Raw genomic sequence first — 13,245 nt, 5'->3', positions numbered from 1 at the left:
TGCATTAGGAGCAAAGGTGACATGGGATCAGCTCAGTCCTGAGTGCTTCTGTAACCCAGCCTGCAGGGGCCGGGCGTGGGGGAGATTTTATTCCTGAGGTCAAGAGACAAGACACTTTGGAGTGGATTCCAATACTGCCTAAAGCTGCTTCTCGACAGCACACAGAAACTACAGGTGGCCTGTGCCAGCAGACGAGGCTTCATGGGGCTATTTCATAGCTGGTATGAGGGATATAGGCCCTGGTGATGTGGAAGGTTCCCAAACCCAACCTAAGGCTATGTCAACATTGGCAAGATTTTACGCAAATACTCTTTAACACAAGAGTTTTTGCATTGGAGTATTTGCGCAAGAGAGCGTCTACACTGGCATGTGCCTTTGCTCAAGAGATTTGCTTTTGCGCAAAAGTATCCATGCCAGTGTAGACGCTCACTTGCACAAGAAAGCTCTGATGGCCATTTTAACCATCGGGCTTTGTTGCGCAAGAAATTCATGTTGCCTGTCTACACTGGCCTCTTGTGCAAGAACACTTGCCCAAGAGGGCTTATTTCTGAGCAGGAGCATCATAGTCCTTGTGCAAGGATCACTGATTTCATACATTAGAATGTCAGTGTTCTTGCACAAGAACTTGCAGCCAGTGTAGACAGCCAGCAAGTTTTTGTGCAAAAGCTTGCCCAAACAGACGTAGCCCAAATGTCTTCTCAGGAATAAAACTGCCCCTCAGCCCGAGCTGGCTGGATGGGCCAGACGTGGCATCTACTTGCTTATTAGATGTGACCTAAGTCACGGCAGCCATTCTTCATGTTGCATGTAAATAGTTTCATATACATTTTTCTTGAAAGAAAATTGGGTTTTCAGTGAAATGCCCATTTTGTGTGGGCTTCACAAAGAGGGTTCAGGCTGTCAGCCTGGGGCATAGAACACCCCGAAACCATAGCTATAAACACACAATCAATAAATTCGAAATGGTGGAGCCCTTTTTTTGAATTTGGTAAACCTCATTCTATAAGGGGTAACACCAGATTCGAAATAGCTATTTCAAATGAAGTGCTGTGTAGACACTTAATTCGAAATAGGGGGCCTCCGTCCCTTCCCAGGGAGCCCTGGTGGCCACTCTGGGCACAACCAGGAAAACTTACTCTCCTCTCCCCCATCCCCAGAGCCATTAAAGGGGTAGACCCTGGCTACAGTGCCTGTGCCAGCTCCAAGCCTGCCAGCCCAGAGCCAGCAGTGGCCAGCAGGGCACCTGACCCAGTGGCCCCAAAACCTGAGCCAGCAAGCCTCTGGCAGCCAGCCCTCCACCGGTCCCCAGGAGCAGTCTGCCAGCTCCCAGGAGCCTGACAGGGGCTGGAGAAGGCGGGCGCCTTCCTGGTCCCGGGTGGAGATCATGGATCTTATTCAGGTTTGGGGGGGATGCCCCCAACTTCCATGATCTCAGCCCTAGATGGACAGACATGGCCATCTATGGAAGGATAGCTGCCAGCCTGGCCACCAAAGGCCACATGCGAACCCAGGAGCAGGTCTGCAAGAAAGTCAAGTTGATCCGGTGAGACCCCGAACCCTGAGCCCTGAGCTTCCCCTCCCCCTTCTTCCCCTGGCTTCCCCCTTCCACCTCCCTCCTTCCAGGTTTCCCTCCCCGTCTTCCACCCTCTCTCTTCCCCTCTCCCACCTCCTTTTCCCAGTCTCCCCAGAGGTTCATCCCCTCCCAATTTTGTTCAATAAACCCAGTTTCTATTTTTGAACATACGTGTGTTTTATTTGACATCAGGAAGGGGGGTTAGGGAGGGGTAAGTGGAAGGGCGTGAGGGAGGAATGGGGCATGAGCCCCTGATGGGGAGGACTGGGGTGGCTCTGAGGGCTCCTCGGGGTGGACGCTTTCCCTCAGGACCTCCTGGATCCTGACAGCCCCCCGATGGACTCCCCCGGATGGCAGCCTGCAGCAAGTGCAGCCGGGCTGATGGCAACAACCCCATGAGATATACCAGCATGCCCTGGGGCAGCTCTGGCTCCATGTGTCCTAGTGCTGTGGTGTCCCGAGTGTGGGCACTCAGGGCACTCCAAGCCAGGACTGCTTTGCTGTCCCTCATCGAGGTAGACAAGCAAGCAGGGAACCCTGAGAACTGTCTGTCCGGGGTGGGGGTGGGGTCCCTTTAAGCACGGAGCTCAGTTAGCCTCAGGCAGCAGCCCCACACACTAAGTCCTAACCTGCTGCCCTGCTGGCACTGGTTCTGGCCAGCCTTAACTTTGGTTCAGAGTCCACTCAGTGTGGACGTACTATTTTGAAATAGCAAAATGCTATTTCGAAATAGTTTTTGAGTATAGATGTGTTATTTCAAGTGAGCTTAATTCGAATTAACTATTTCAAATTAAGTTAATTCAAAATAACACTGTAGTGTAGACAAACCCTGTGAGCATTGTCGTCAAAGACCATGTCCTCCAAGTTCGGTGGCATTGGCAAAGGGTCTAAAGGAAGGTACTTGTGCGACTCCCTAGAACCTTAACTAACTTCTGGGAGCTCCTCTGACATGCCGAGCCTGTATCTTTTCATCTGTGGCACTGGAGTTCCTGTTCCGCGCGGCCGTGCTCAGCACTTAGGAGATGTACGTGCTAGTTCTGCTGCTACCAATGAGCCACAAAACTGTGATAGACTGATACCAGGGTACCACACACTTTACCGGCTGTGGAGATTCCAAGTGCCGGATTCCTGTGGGTGGAGCAGGGTCGTGGGAGCATCCTGTGTCATGAACAATTGGCTGCTCCAAGGCTCTCTTCTTGCAGAAACGCTTCCTAATATTTACACAAAAGTGAATGTCCCCAGTTCAGTGCAGGAGGCCGAGGTGTGGGTGGTGCAGGAGTCAGGGTTAGGGAGAGGAATGCCCAGGGCAGGAGTGTGGGGGTGCAGGAAACAGCAGGGGGTTGGGGCTGTGTTTGTGGGGGGTTCATGACAGAGGGTGAAGTTTGCCAGAGTCACAGCAGGGGGCGGGGGCTCGAGGCAGGGATGGGGTATGCAGGGCAGGTCAGGGAGGTGTGGGGAAGAGGGTTCCGGTTTGGCAGTGTAAGAGTCAGCACAAGTATCCAGGTCTCAGGACAGGGGAGAGGGGTGCACTCATCAAAGCAGGGAGCGTTGGGTGTGGGGGAGGTTATGTCATTGGGAGGTGCAGAAACTAGGGCAGGGGTTGGGGGATTCAGAGTAACAGGGCAGCCACCCCAGTGAGAGAGATGCAGCAGGGAGGTACAGCAGGCAGTACCCCCAACCTCTCCCCCTCAGCTCTTGTCCCCTGCACCGGAGTGGAGAGGGGGAGGAAACCAGGGGCTATGGAGAGACAGAAAGCCCCCAGTGGCTGGAGACAGAGGTTGGGGGTGAAGACAGAAGTCCCGTCGTGGTCACAAGGGCTGGAGGGAGATAGAAAGACCCTTTCAGCCAGAGGGACTTGGGGGGACACAAAGGCCCCTGGTGGCTTGAAGAGCTTGGGTGACAGAAGTACCCTGCAGCCAGGGAGTGGGGAGCTGGGCACAGAGAATATGAAGGACCCAGGCTACGTCAGAAAAATCTTCTAGCTGTAAATATTTGTTCCCCTGGCATGTACTCCCACCGCTTCAACAAGAGACAGAGACCGACAGCCTGGAATCTGAACTACGGGGGGGGGGGGGGGGGGGGGCATTTTTTGTAAATCTCTAATTGTTCTAGTGGCGCTTTCCTGGACCATCTTCGATTATCTCTATTCGACTGGATTTGTGGGTCACTCTACTCTGGGGTGAGCAGGCCTCAGCTGGAGTCTTGTGTCCAGTGCGGGGCCCCACGTTTCAAGAAAGCTGCGGAGAAATTGGGGAGGGTCCTGAGAAGAGCAACTGTGCAAGAATACTTGTGCAAGAGGACCAGTGTAGACAGGGAAGGACTGTTTTGCGCAAAAAAGCCCCAATGGCTAAAATGGCGATCAGGGCTTTCTTGCACAAACTCATGTCTAGACAGGCCACAAATGCTTTTGCGCAAAAGCACTTTTTGTGCAAAAGCATCTGTGCAGATCTAGACGCGCTTTTGTGGAAATACTTTTAATGGAAAAACGTTTCCGTTAAAAGTATTTCCGCAGAATCCTGCCAGTCTAGAAGCAGCCTATAGGTCTAAGATAATCCCGCCATTTCGTGTCAAGGTGGGACGTGAGGGTGGGGAAATGCAGAGTGTGGAGGACGACTGTGTACAGGTGTTTTCTTGGCACGGTTCAGAATCAAACCAGTTGAAAATCTTGCAGCCTGCTTGGGGTTCCAAGGATGGAGAGGCCGGGGGGCCCGCAGACCGGGGACCTGATAAGGGTAGACGGAGGATTTGCAGGAAGGGAGGAGAGGGATGTACCCTCTCACAAGGCTCACTGCGGGGCTTGCTGCGGGAAATCAAGAGCGGGCGGCAGCCAAGCTGACCACCTCCGGGCGCAGGGGGGTTTGAGGAGTGGATAGCCCCATGCGCTGAGCAAACACTCAAGGATCCACCCAGTGCCCCCGTCTTAGCCCAGGAGGTCTCCGACCTTGGTGGTTTCTGCCAGGATCAGCCTGCGGTGCACCGGAGGAGACTCCGCCACCTGCACGCACAAGGCTGGATTGTGGAGCAGGGGCTCCGCGAGGAGGTCTGCTCCCTCGGTAGCCAGAATGGATCTGGTCACCAAAAGCAGCTTCCAGGTCTGGAGGAGTTCCTGGTAGAATTCCAGCAGCTCTGAGAGGTCTTGCGGAAGACCCCCTTGGTGAATAAAAAAGAGCTGCTGGTCGTCTTGGAGCCCTCGAAGGCGGTGGAGGAAGTCACGTGCCAAAGTGCTCCATGCGGGTGGCAATGACAGTGTCCTTCATGACGAGGGCTGGGGTGGATCCTCGCTGGCTGGATGATCGTTAGCCTCTCGCAGGTGCCACAGCAGACCACACTCCAAACCGAAGGTCAGGAGAGAGTCCCAGATCCTGCGGGCCCGGCGGTAGGCCACAGTGTCCTGCCTATTGGTCCCATTCCCCTCCTGCGAGAGGACTCTCGTGGCCCAGCGGATGGAGTGAAAGTCCTGCTCGCGCTGGAGGGCGAGCTGCACCTTACCCTTGGTCCTGCAGTTCTCTGTGCGGAACTGGCGCAGCTTGGCCCCCAGCGCTGAGGGGACACCGGGGTTTTTCAATGTCCGGGTCCCCAGAAGGACCTTGCGGGCCACGGAGACAGGGATGTGATCCCCGGTGAGGGAGAAGCCGGCAGAGGCAACGTGACAGCCCCTGTCACGAGGAGTACAGCTAGTTCGGATTAGAAGCCTAATACGAACTAGCTACTCCGTGCCACGTGTACCCGCGCGGCATGGGGTTCGAACTAGCCGGGATTTAAAAATGGCGGTGCCCGGCTTCTGCAAATGAAGCCCGGGAAATTCAAATCCCGGGCTTCATTTGCAAGTGCGGTATGCCTACATTACCCTCCTAGTTTGAATTAGGAGGGTAGTGTATACATACCCACACTGAGTTTGGGTTGGTCCTGCTTTGGGCAGGGGGCTGGACTTGACGCCTCCTGAGATCCTTTCCAGCCCTGGGATTCTAGGATTCCTTTTAATTTATTAAATCATTTTTATTTTGATAGTGAGAGAAGTCAGATCTTATGAGGATGGAGACTGTTGCCAAACGCCTTCTGTTTGTACCAGTATCCATGGGCCTGTCAGTATCGGAGGAGACAGAGGTGCCTGGCTTCTGACAAGTGTATGGAGCAGCAGGAAATGTAACTTGGAGAAACACTCAGGCCACATAGCAGCCTTCAACTTCCTGAAGGGAGGTTCCAAAGAGGATAGGGGGAGGCTGTTCTCAGTAGTGACAGATGCAGAACAAGGAGCAATGGTCTCAAGTTGTGGTGGGAGAGGTCCAGGTTGGATATTAGGAAAAACTATTTCACTAGGAGGGTGGTGAAGCACTGGGATGGGTTACCTAGGGAAGTAGTGGAGTCTCCATCCCTAGAGGTGTTTAAGTCTCGGCTTGACAAAGCCCTGGCCAGGTTGATTTAGTTGGGATTGGTCCTGCCTAGAGCAGGGGGCTGGACTTGACGACCTTCTGAGGTCTCTTCCAGTTCTATGATTCTACGATTCTACATCTACACAATGGCCATTTTTGTAGAAAAACCCACAGAGCGTCCACACCTCGAGTGCATTGTTTGCATCAGACAATGCACAGTCAATCCACAGGGCGAAGGGCTTTTTGCAGTGCAGTATTCATCTTTCTACGAGGAATAATTCCTCTTCTGTTCTTGCACAAAACGTTGTGTGGACGCGCAGCAGAGGGTTTTGGCCTCCAGGAAAATAAACAGGTGGCCTTTTGGCCACTTCGGCCAAGTTAATCACAACTCTATAGTTCCTGTCTGCTGGCCCCCTCTTAAAGCCTCAGGCACCCTGGACAAGCCTTGTGGCAGGATGCTTGCAGAGAGCGGGCGCCTTCGCAGCATGGCTCTGCTTCGGCCACAAATGGCCTTCCGGCAAGATCCCTGAGACCCCCGACCCTTCCAGGGAACAGACTCAGGGGTCCCAGGACTCCTCCAGGGGGACAAAAAGGTGCACCCCTACTTGGTTCGGACTTGAAATCATGACCCTCCTCGAGTTGTGGAGCCAGGAGGAGTTGCTGCAGGATCCCCAGGCCAAGAAGCGCAATGCAGCGATCTTTTCCCGTACGGCCGTATTCCTGGTGGAGGGAGCTCACCCTGCCCGGACCACGGAGCAAGTTTGGGAAAAGGTGAAGGAGCTGTCAGGGGTACATGACGGCCCCCAAGCACAAGGTGTGCTCGGGGCAGGGCCCCACACCTGTCCCTACTATGCTGAGCTCCACCACACCTTAGGGGGAGGGGAAACCTCTTCCCCCCTCATGGTGGACTCAGGGCTGGAGACCCCGGTGGTTGTCCACCCAGAGGTCACCCCGAGGATGAGCCGGCAGCCAGGTCCAGGTCCAGCCAAAGGAGGAGGAGGGGCAGGAGACAGGGACCATCACCCTGTCCCTTGAGCCGCTCCCTACCAGCCAGGACATCTCTCAGGCCTCCTTGGATTCCCGGGAGAGATCATCAGGTGAGTGATCTCACTTTCTCACAGACACAGGGCGGAGGAGTCGGGTGCCTGGGCTCCTCGGCCAGCACATAGGGCTGCAGTCTGGACACGTGCAACCAAGTGTAGCAGGAGAGTGTGGCATGCGGGCACAGCAGGCAGCCCCTGAACACGGCTGGGATCCTGCTGCCAGCCTCATGCATGGGCACCCACGTTCTGCCCTCAAAGAGGTGAAGGGCGCACCCAGCTGCAAGCAGGCTAGATGCAAGGGTGCAGGCACCCCCCCACACACACATTCACTCCCTGGAGTGTTGCACAAATCAAACAGGCATGCCTGCATATGGGAGGCAGCAGCCACTCCCACAGATAGCCCAGGGAGCCGCCGCTGTGTGCGCAGACCCAGGGCGGGCCAGGCTGCTCACAGCTCCTCTTCTGCCCATCACAAATTCACTCATTTCTTTTTATTTTGATAGTGAGAGAAGTCAGATGTTATGAGGATGGAGATTGTTGCCCAACACCTCGTGTTTGCATTTTACATCCCTCTATCGATACCTGCACGATTATCAATATTGAAAGAGACAGAGGTGCCTTGACAAGTGCTCTGTGACCCTCTCATTCCTTTCTGGGTTACTCAGGCCAAGCTCACCTCAGTGCCTGATGTAGTTATCGTAAAAGGAGACCCTAAGTACCCCAGGGGTGATGTTGTGTAGCTGGGGAATCCCGCATCCACTCACTTGCTGCAGTCCCTTCCTCCTCAAGGAATTCAATTAGGGTTGCAAGGTGACTGGTTTTGAACTGGACAGTCCAGTATTCGACCTTTCTGTTCAGGAAACAAATTGAGAAAATTGAAATGAGACAATAGAAATGCCCGGTATTTTCTAAATAAGATGTAATGGAGATCGTGATGTCATGTTACGTGTGTCCGGTATTTTTGTTGCCTGAAAATAAGCGGCAGAACGGCTCTTGTGCAAAAGCCTCTTGCACAAAAATGGAAGCTCATTAAGTATGCATCACGGCGCCTCATTTGCATAGGTACTTGCGCAAGACTGGGCAGTGTAGACATAGCCCTACTGGTGTGGCTTGGCAGCCTCCAGGAATCAACGTAGTCCAGTAATGATCCAGATCTAACTCCCAAACAACAATTACAACTCATACATGTCGAACGGATTCAAGTGGCAGTAACGTGCCTTTACTTAACCACTGAAAGAAACAGAGTTCAGCAGATTAAAAGTGAATAAAATCAATTAACGAAGGACACAGAAATAAAGGAAACGTGTCCAACTGGCATTTACCCGGCCCCCAGGTATCCCACCCCACCCTGTGTGCTTCTCAGGATTCACTTCCAGGTCTGGGCTCGCTTGCAGGTCTGCAGCTGGTGTGGAGACAGCCCTGTGCAGATTCGGTGTGTCAGTCCATGCTGAGCAGTCAGCTGCAAAATCCCTCTCCCTCTGGAGCAGGCCCTTGTCAGCCACAGGCCCAGCCAGAGTCTCTCCCCTCCAGGGACCATCACCAACAGCCCCTGAAGCAGCTGGCTAGATCCAAGCCCCAGCAGGCTCCAGCACCAGCAGCAGCTCCGGGGCTGCAAAAAGGCTCCACACCATCAATCTGGCTCCTATCTCCAAAATGGAGCCCAGCAACCCTCTGCCTGCACAGCCTGGAAGAGCCACTGTTCCCTCCTTCTTCCCAAAGGGTCCTGGGAATTGTAGTCTCTAGGGCTAGAATGAAGAAGAAAGGATCCTCCCCGTAGAAGTCAGAGGCTCCTATAGTAAGGGGACTACAGTATGGACAGGCAGGAAATGCCCCTGGGAAGGACACTAAAGCTATGACTGCACTCTAAACTCAAAATGACATACACAATTTGAGCTACTCAAATCACATGGCTTATTTCAAGTTTCTATTAAAATAGGCTATTTCGAAATGTGGTGCTCTCTACACAGTACCAAATTTCTAAATAGTCTATTTCAAGACATCCCTTAATCCCATGGAACAAGGGTTACCAGGATGCCAAAATAGCATGCCCATGATTTTGAAAATCATTCGACACAATGGGTGCCTTCTGAAGATGTGGGGTAGCTAATTTGGGATACCAGCTATACCCGAAAATAACTTTGTTGTGTAGACATATCCTAAGATTCCTGCACAGAATGTCATAGTTTGTTTTCCCATCTACAGATGTGTTCTACATTCACTGACTGCGGTGGCAAAATAATTGCCCTAATGTCTAAGCTGTAACTGACAACAGAGCAGCCTACTCAATAGGATGTGAATGTCATTGGGTTCAGCAGACATGGAAGAGATCCAGAACCACTCAGAAGCTGTTAAGCTCTTTGAAGACTTTGGGCACTTATGACTCTGTACTGATCAGTTAAGTGGAGCGTGTCACGAAAATGCATGGCCGGGGTGAAAGATAAAAGCTGAGAAAGTCAGAGAGCAAGAGGCAGAAAGTGAGGAATCAAAAAAGAGAGACGATGATGTAAGGTCCATTTGGAGCAACCCTCTTTTCAATGAGTCAAATGAGCCAGGTGTAAGAGAATACATCAGTTTGTCTCTATTTCACTGTACGCCAACATTTGTCCTTTCACACTCCATGCCAGTGTCTGAAATCAACAAGCTTCGTAACAGCTTTTCTCAGGGCCTGATGGACCTCCTTGTTTCTCAGGCAGTAGATAAAAGGGTTGATCAAAGGTATCAGGACTATGTTCATGACAGACAATATTTTGTAGATGATTGCAGGAGTCTGGAACAGTAAAAGCGCATAGATGGTCAATCCACTCACATAGTAAACTGCAACCACAATGAGGTGGGAGGAGCAGGAAGAAAAGGCCTTTTGCTTCCCAGTCCTGGAAGAGATCCTTAGGATGGTGGCGATGATACAAATGTAGGTCGCCAGCGTAACCAGAAAGCTCCCAAGACTTAGCATGACAGACAGAACAAATGTCACCCATTGCAGAGTGTTAGTCTCGCCACAGAACAAACCATCGGATGCAAAATCACAAACGAAATGGTCAAATACTTCGGAACCACAGTATGTTAATTGCATAAGGAAAGTTTTTAGCATGATGCTGTAGGAAATGCCGAATATCCAGCACCCGGCCACTATGTGGCCACACACCCTGCCGTTCATCAGAGCAGGGTAACGGAGGGGGTGGCAGATCGCTAGGTACCGATCACAACACATGACTGTAAGCAGCAGACATTCTGCATTGGACAACATAATATAGAAGAGAAATTGCACGTAGCAGTTCTGAAGAGAAATGGTTCTGTCCCCGGTCAGGAGACTGGCCAGCAGCCTGGGCAGGGTGGTAGAGATGTAGCAGGTCTCCACACTGGACAAGTTGGCCACAAAGTAGTACATGGGGGTGTGAAGGTGCCGATCAGCCACCACCAGCACAATGATGAGGAGGTTCCCAGACACAGCCACAATGTAGATCACCAGAAACACCAGGAAGAGGAGGGGCTGCAGTTCAGGGCCGTTCCCAAACCCGACAAGGATCAATTCCATGATGGGCGTTTGGTTTTTTCCTTCCATAAGTGTCTAGAATCAGAGAAGCATCAGAGATGCATGGAGCCCATGCAGACAGATTGTGCTGTTGACTACCTGGCCAGAGACTGTGGTCAGTAACCTCGTACCCTTGTTTCTCTCCACTTGAAAATTGAAGCCTGTAAACAGAGAAAGACTCATTTCATTGCGAGGTCGAGAAGTCAATAAATCTTGAAAGTCTCTCTGGGGATGCAAGGGAATTGCATTGTCAAGAATTACAGAAATACCCACCCAAGTGCCTTAAACACTCAGGGGTTTGAAATATCTTCCTCATGTCAGCTGCATTTGAGCCAATGTCAAGAACAAAACACAAGGCTGGAAATGGAGGAAATTTAATGCTCAAACACGGGGTTGTCTTTCCTGCAGCTGAGAGGTGTCACTCCCAGCTGGAGTAACATTGCCCAGCTTTGATCAAGTTAGCAGCATCCAATGAGCAATGGGAACAGGGCAGCAGAGTCAGGGGCTGGCGATACGCACCTGTGTCTGTACCAGGGATCTAAAATGGCTGCCGGCAGTTAGTCTGTGCTGCGGAGGCTGTGCTGTTAGTTTTTGCATCTGAGCTCAATCAAGGGTAGTGCGTGTATCTCGGGGAGGGAGGAAGGAGGCAGGGAATTACCCTTTTGAGGCTGAACAGAGATAAACCCCATGAAAGAAAAATCCAAACCCCAAGGCTGTGTCTACACTGGCATGATTTTCCGAAAATGCTTTTAACAGAAAAGTTTTCCATTAAAAGCATTTTGGGAAAAGCACGTCTAGATTGGCAGGATGCTTTTCTGCAAAAGCACTTTTTCCGGAAAAGCGTCCGTGCCAATCTAGACTTTTCCGCAAAAAAGCTCCAATCGTCATTCTCGCAATCGGGGCTTTTTTGCGGAAAACAGTACTGTGCTGTGTACATTGGCCCTTTTGCGCAAAAGTCTTTCGGAAAAAGACTTTTGCCCGAATGGGAGCAGCACAGTATTTCTGCAAGATCACTGATGATCTTACATGAGATCATCTGTGTTCTTGCGGAAATTCAAGCGGCCAGTGTAGACAGCTGGCAAGTTTTTCCGCAAAATCAGATGATTTTACGGAAAAACTTGCCAGGCTAGACACAGCCCAAGGCTATGTCTAGACTGCAGGCTTCCTTTGAAAGAGTCTAGACTACAAAACGCGGATTGGAAAATCGATCCGCTTTTTCGAAAAAGAGCGTCCTGACTGCTGGACGCTCTTTCGAAATTCAAAGCCACCCGGAACTGCTTCTGCCAGGGCATGGGGGCAGCATTTCCTTCCGGGTGCTGCCTGCCTGCCCTTTGCAGAGACGCGTGGTGAAAGGGACACTCCTGAACACCCGTTGCTCTGCTCCTGCAGCTGCCTTTGCTGTCCCTCTAGGAGGTAAGCAAGGCATTGCAGTGCTGGTTTGGAGTGCTCAGCTTCCTGGGACACCCCAGCAGCTTTTTTCTCTGGAGGTTTTTCGGTTTGAGACCCATTTTTGTGGCATGGAGCCAGAGCTGCCCCTGGGCAGGCGATGGCCCCACACCACCATACTGCAGCTGTTGCTGAATCTGCATGACACAGTCATGAGGCTACTTCCCCAGCTGGACCCAGACCAGAGGTACGAAGGGCTCCTCCGTCAAGCAGCCGCACTGCCCTTGCCTCCAAACTTTTTTGTGGACAGGCGTGTTTGGAGGTTTGACACCAGCTCTGACTGGTGGGACCGGCTCGTGATGGAGATCTGGGATGACTAAGAGTGGCTACGCAACTTCCGGATGCGAAAGACCACTTTCCAGGAGCTGTGTACCTGGCTCGCCCCTGCTCTGCAACGGCAAGACACCCACCTGCGGCCCGCCATCCCCCTGGAAAAGAGGGTCGCCATTGCCCTCTGGAAGCTGGCAACCCCCGACAGCTACCGCTCCGTGGGACACCAATTTGGAGTGGGCAGGTCTACTGTTGGATCCATCCTGATGGAGGTAAGTCATTGTCTGGGGACAGTCGCAGTTTGGGGTGGGGGGAAGGGAGACTGTCAGGAAGGGCCAAGTGGAGTGGGAGTGGGAGGGAGCTCCTCCACTCACCCTGAATTGTTGGGGGGGGGAGTTCTGAGGAGGGGATTCCCGGGGTGTTTGAGAGGGAAGGTGGGCGGTGGGTTCTCCTCCTAAGAGATAAGGCACCCCCTTCTAACATTTTGTTGTCTGTCTCGTTCTGCAGGTGGTGAGGGCCATCAATTCGGAGCTGCTCAACAGGCTCATCTGTCTACCAGATCTGGACAGCGTCATGGCCGGCTTTGCTGCCCTTGGCTTCCCGAATTGTGGAGGAGCGCTCGATGGGACACACATTGCAATCCGTGCACCGCCCCATCGAGCAGCCCAATTCATCAACAGAAAGGGCTACTTTTCTATGGTCCTCCAGGCCCTGGTCGACCATCGTGGCCAGTTTTCGGACATTTGTGTTGGGTGGTCAGGGCGGACACATGATGCCCACATCTAACCTCTACCGGAGGCTTCAGGCAGGAACATTTTTCCCGCATCGTGAGTTTGCGGTTGGGGATGTGCACATGCCGGTGTGCATAGTGGCTGATGCCGCCTATCCCCTGATGCCGTGGCTGATGAAGCCCTACACCGGCCACCTGGATGCGAGCAAGGAGCAGTTTAATGCTCACCTTAACCGGGCTCGCAACCAGGTGGAATGTGCGTTCGGACGTTTAAAAGGCAGATT

Source organism: Pelodiscus sinensis, chromosome 30, assembly GCF_049634645.1.
Source record: "Pelodiscus sinensis isolate JC-2024 chromosome 30, ASM4963464v1, whole genome shotgun sequence".
Classification (NCBI taxonomy): Eukaryota; Metazoa; Chordata; order Testudines; family Trionychidae; genus Pelodiscus; species Pelodiscus sinensis.
This window is presented reverse-complemented; position numbering follows the sequence as displayed.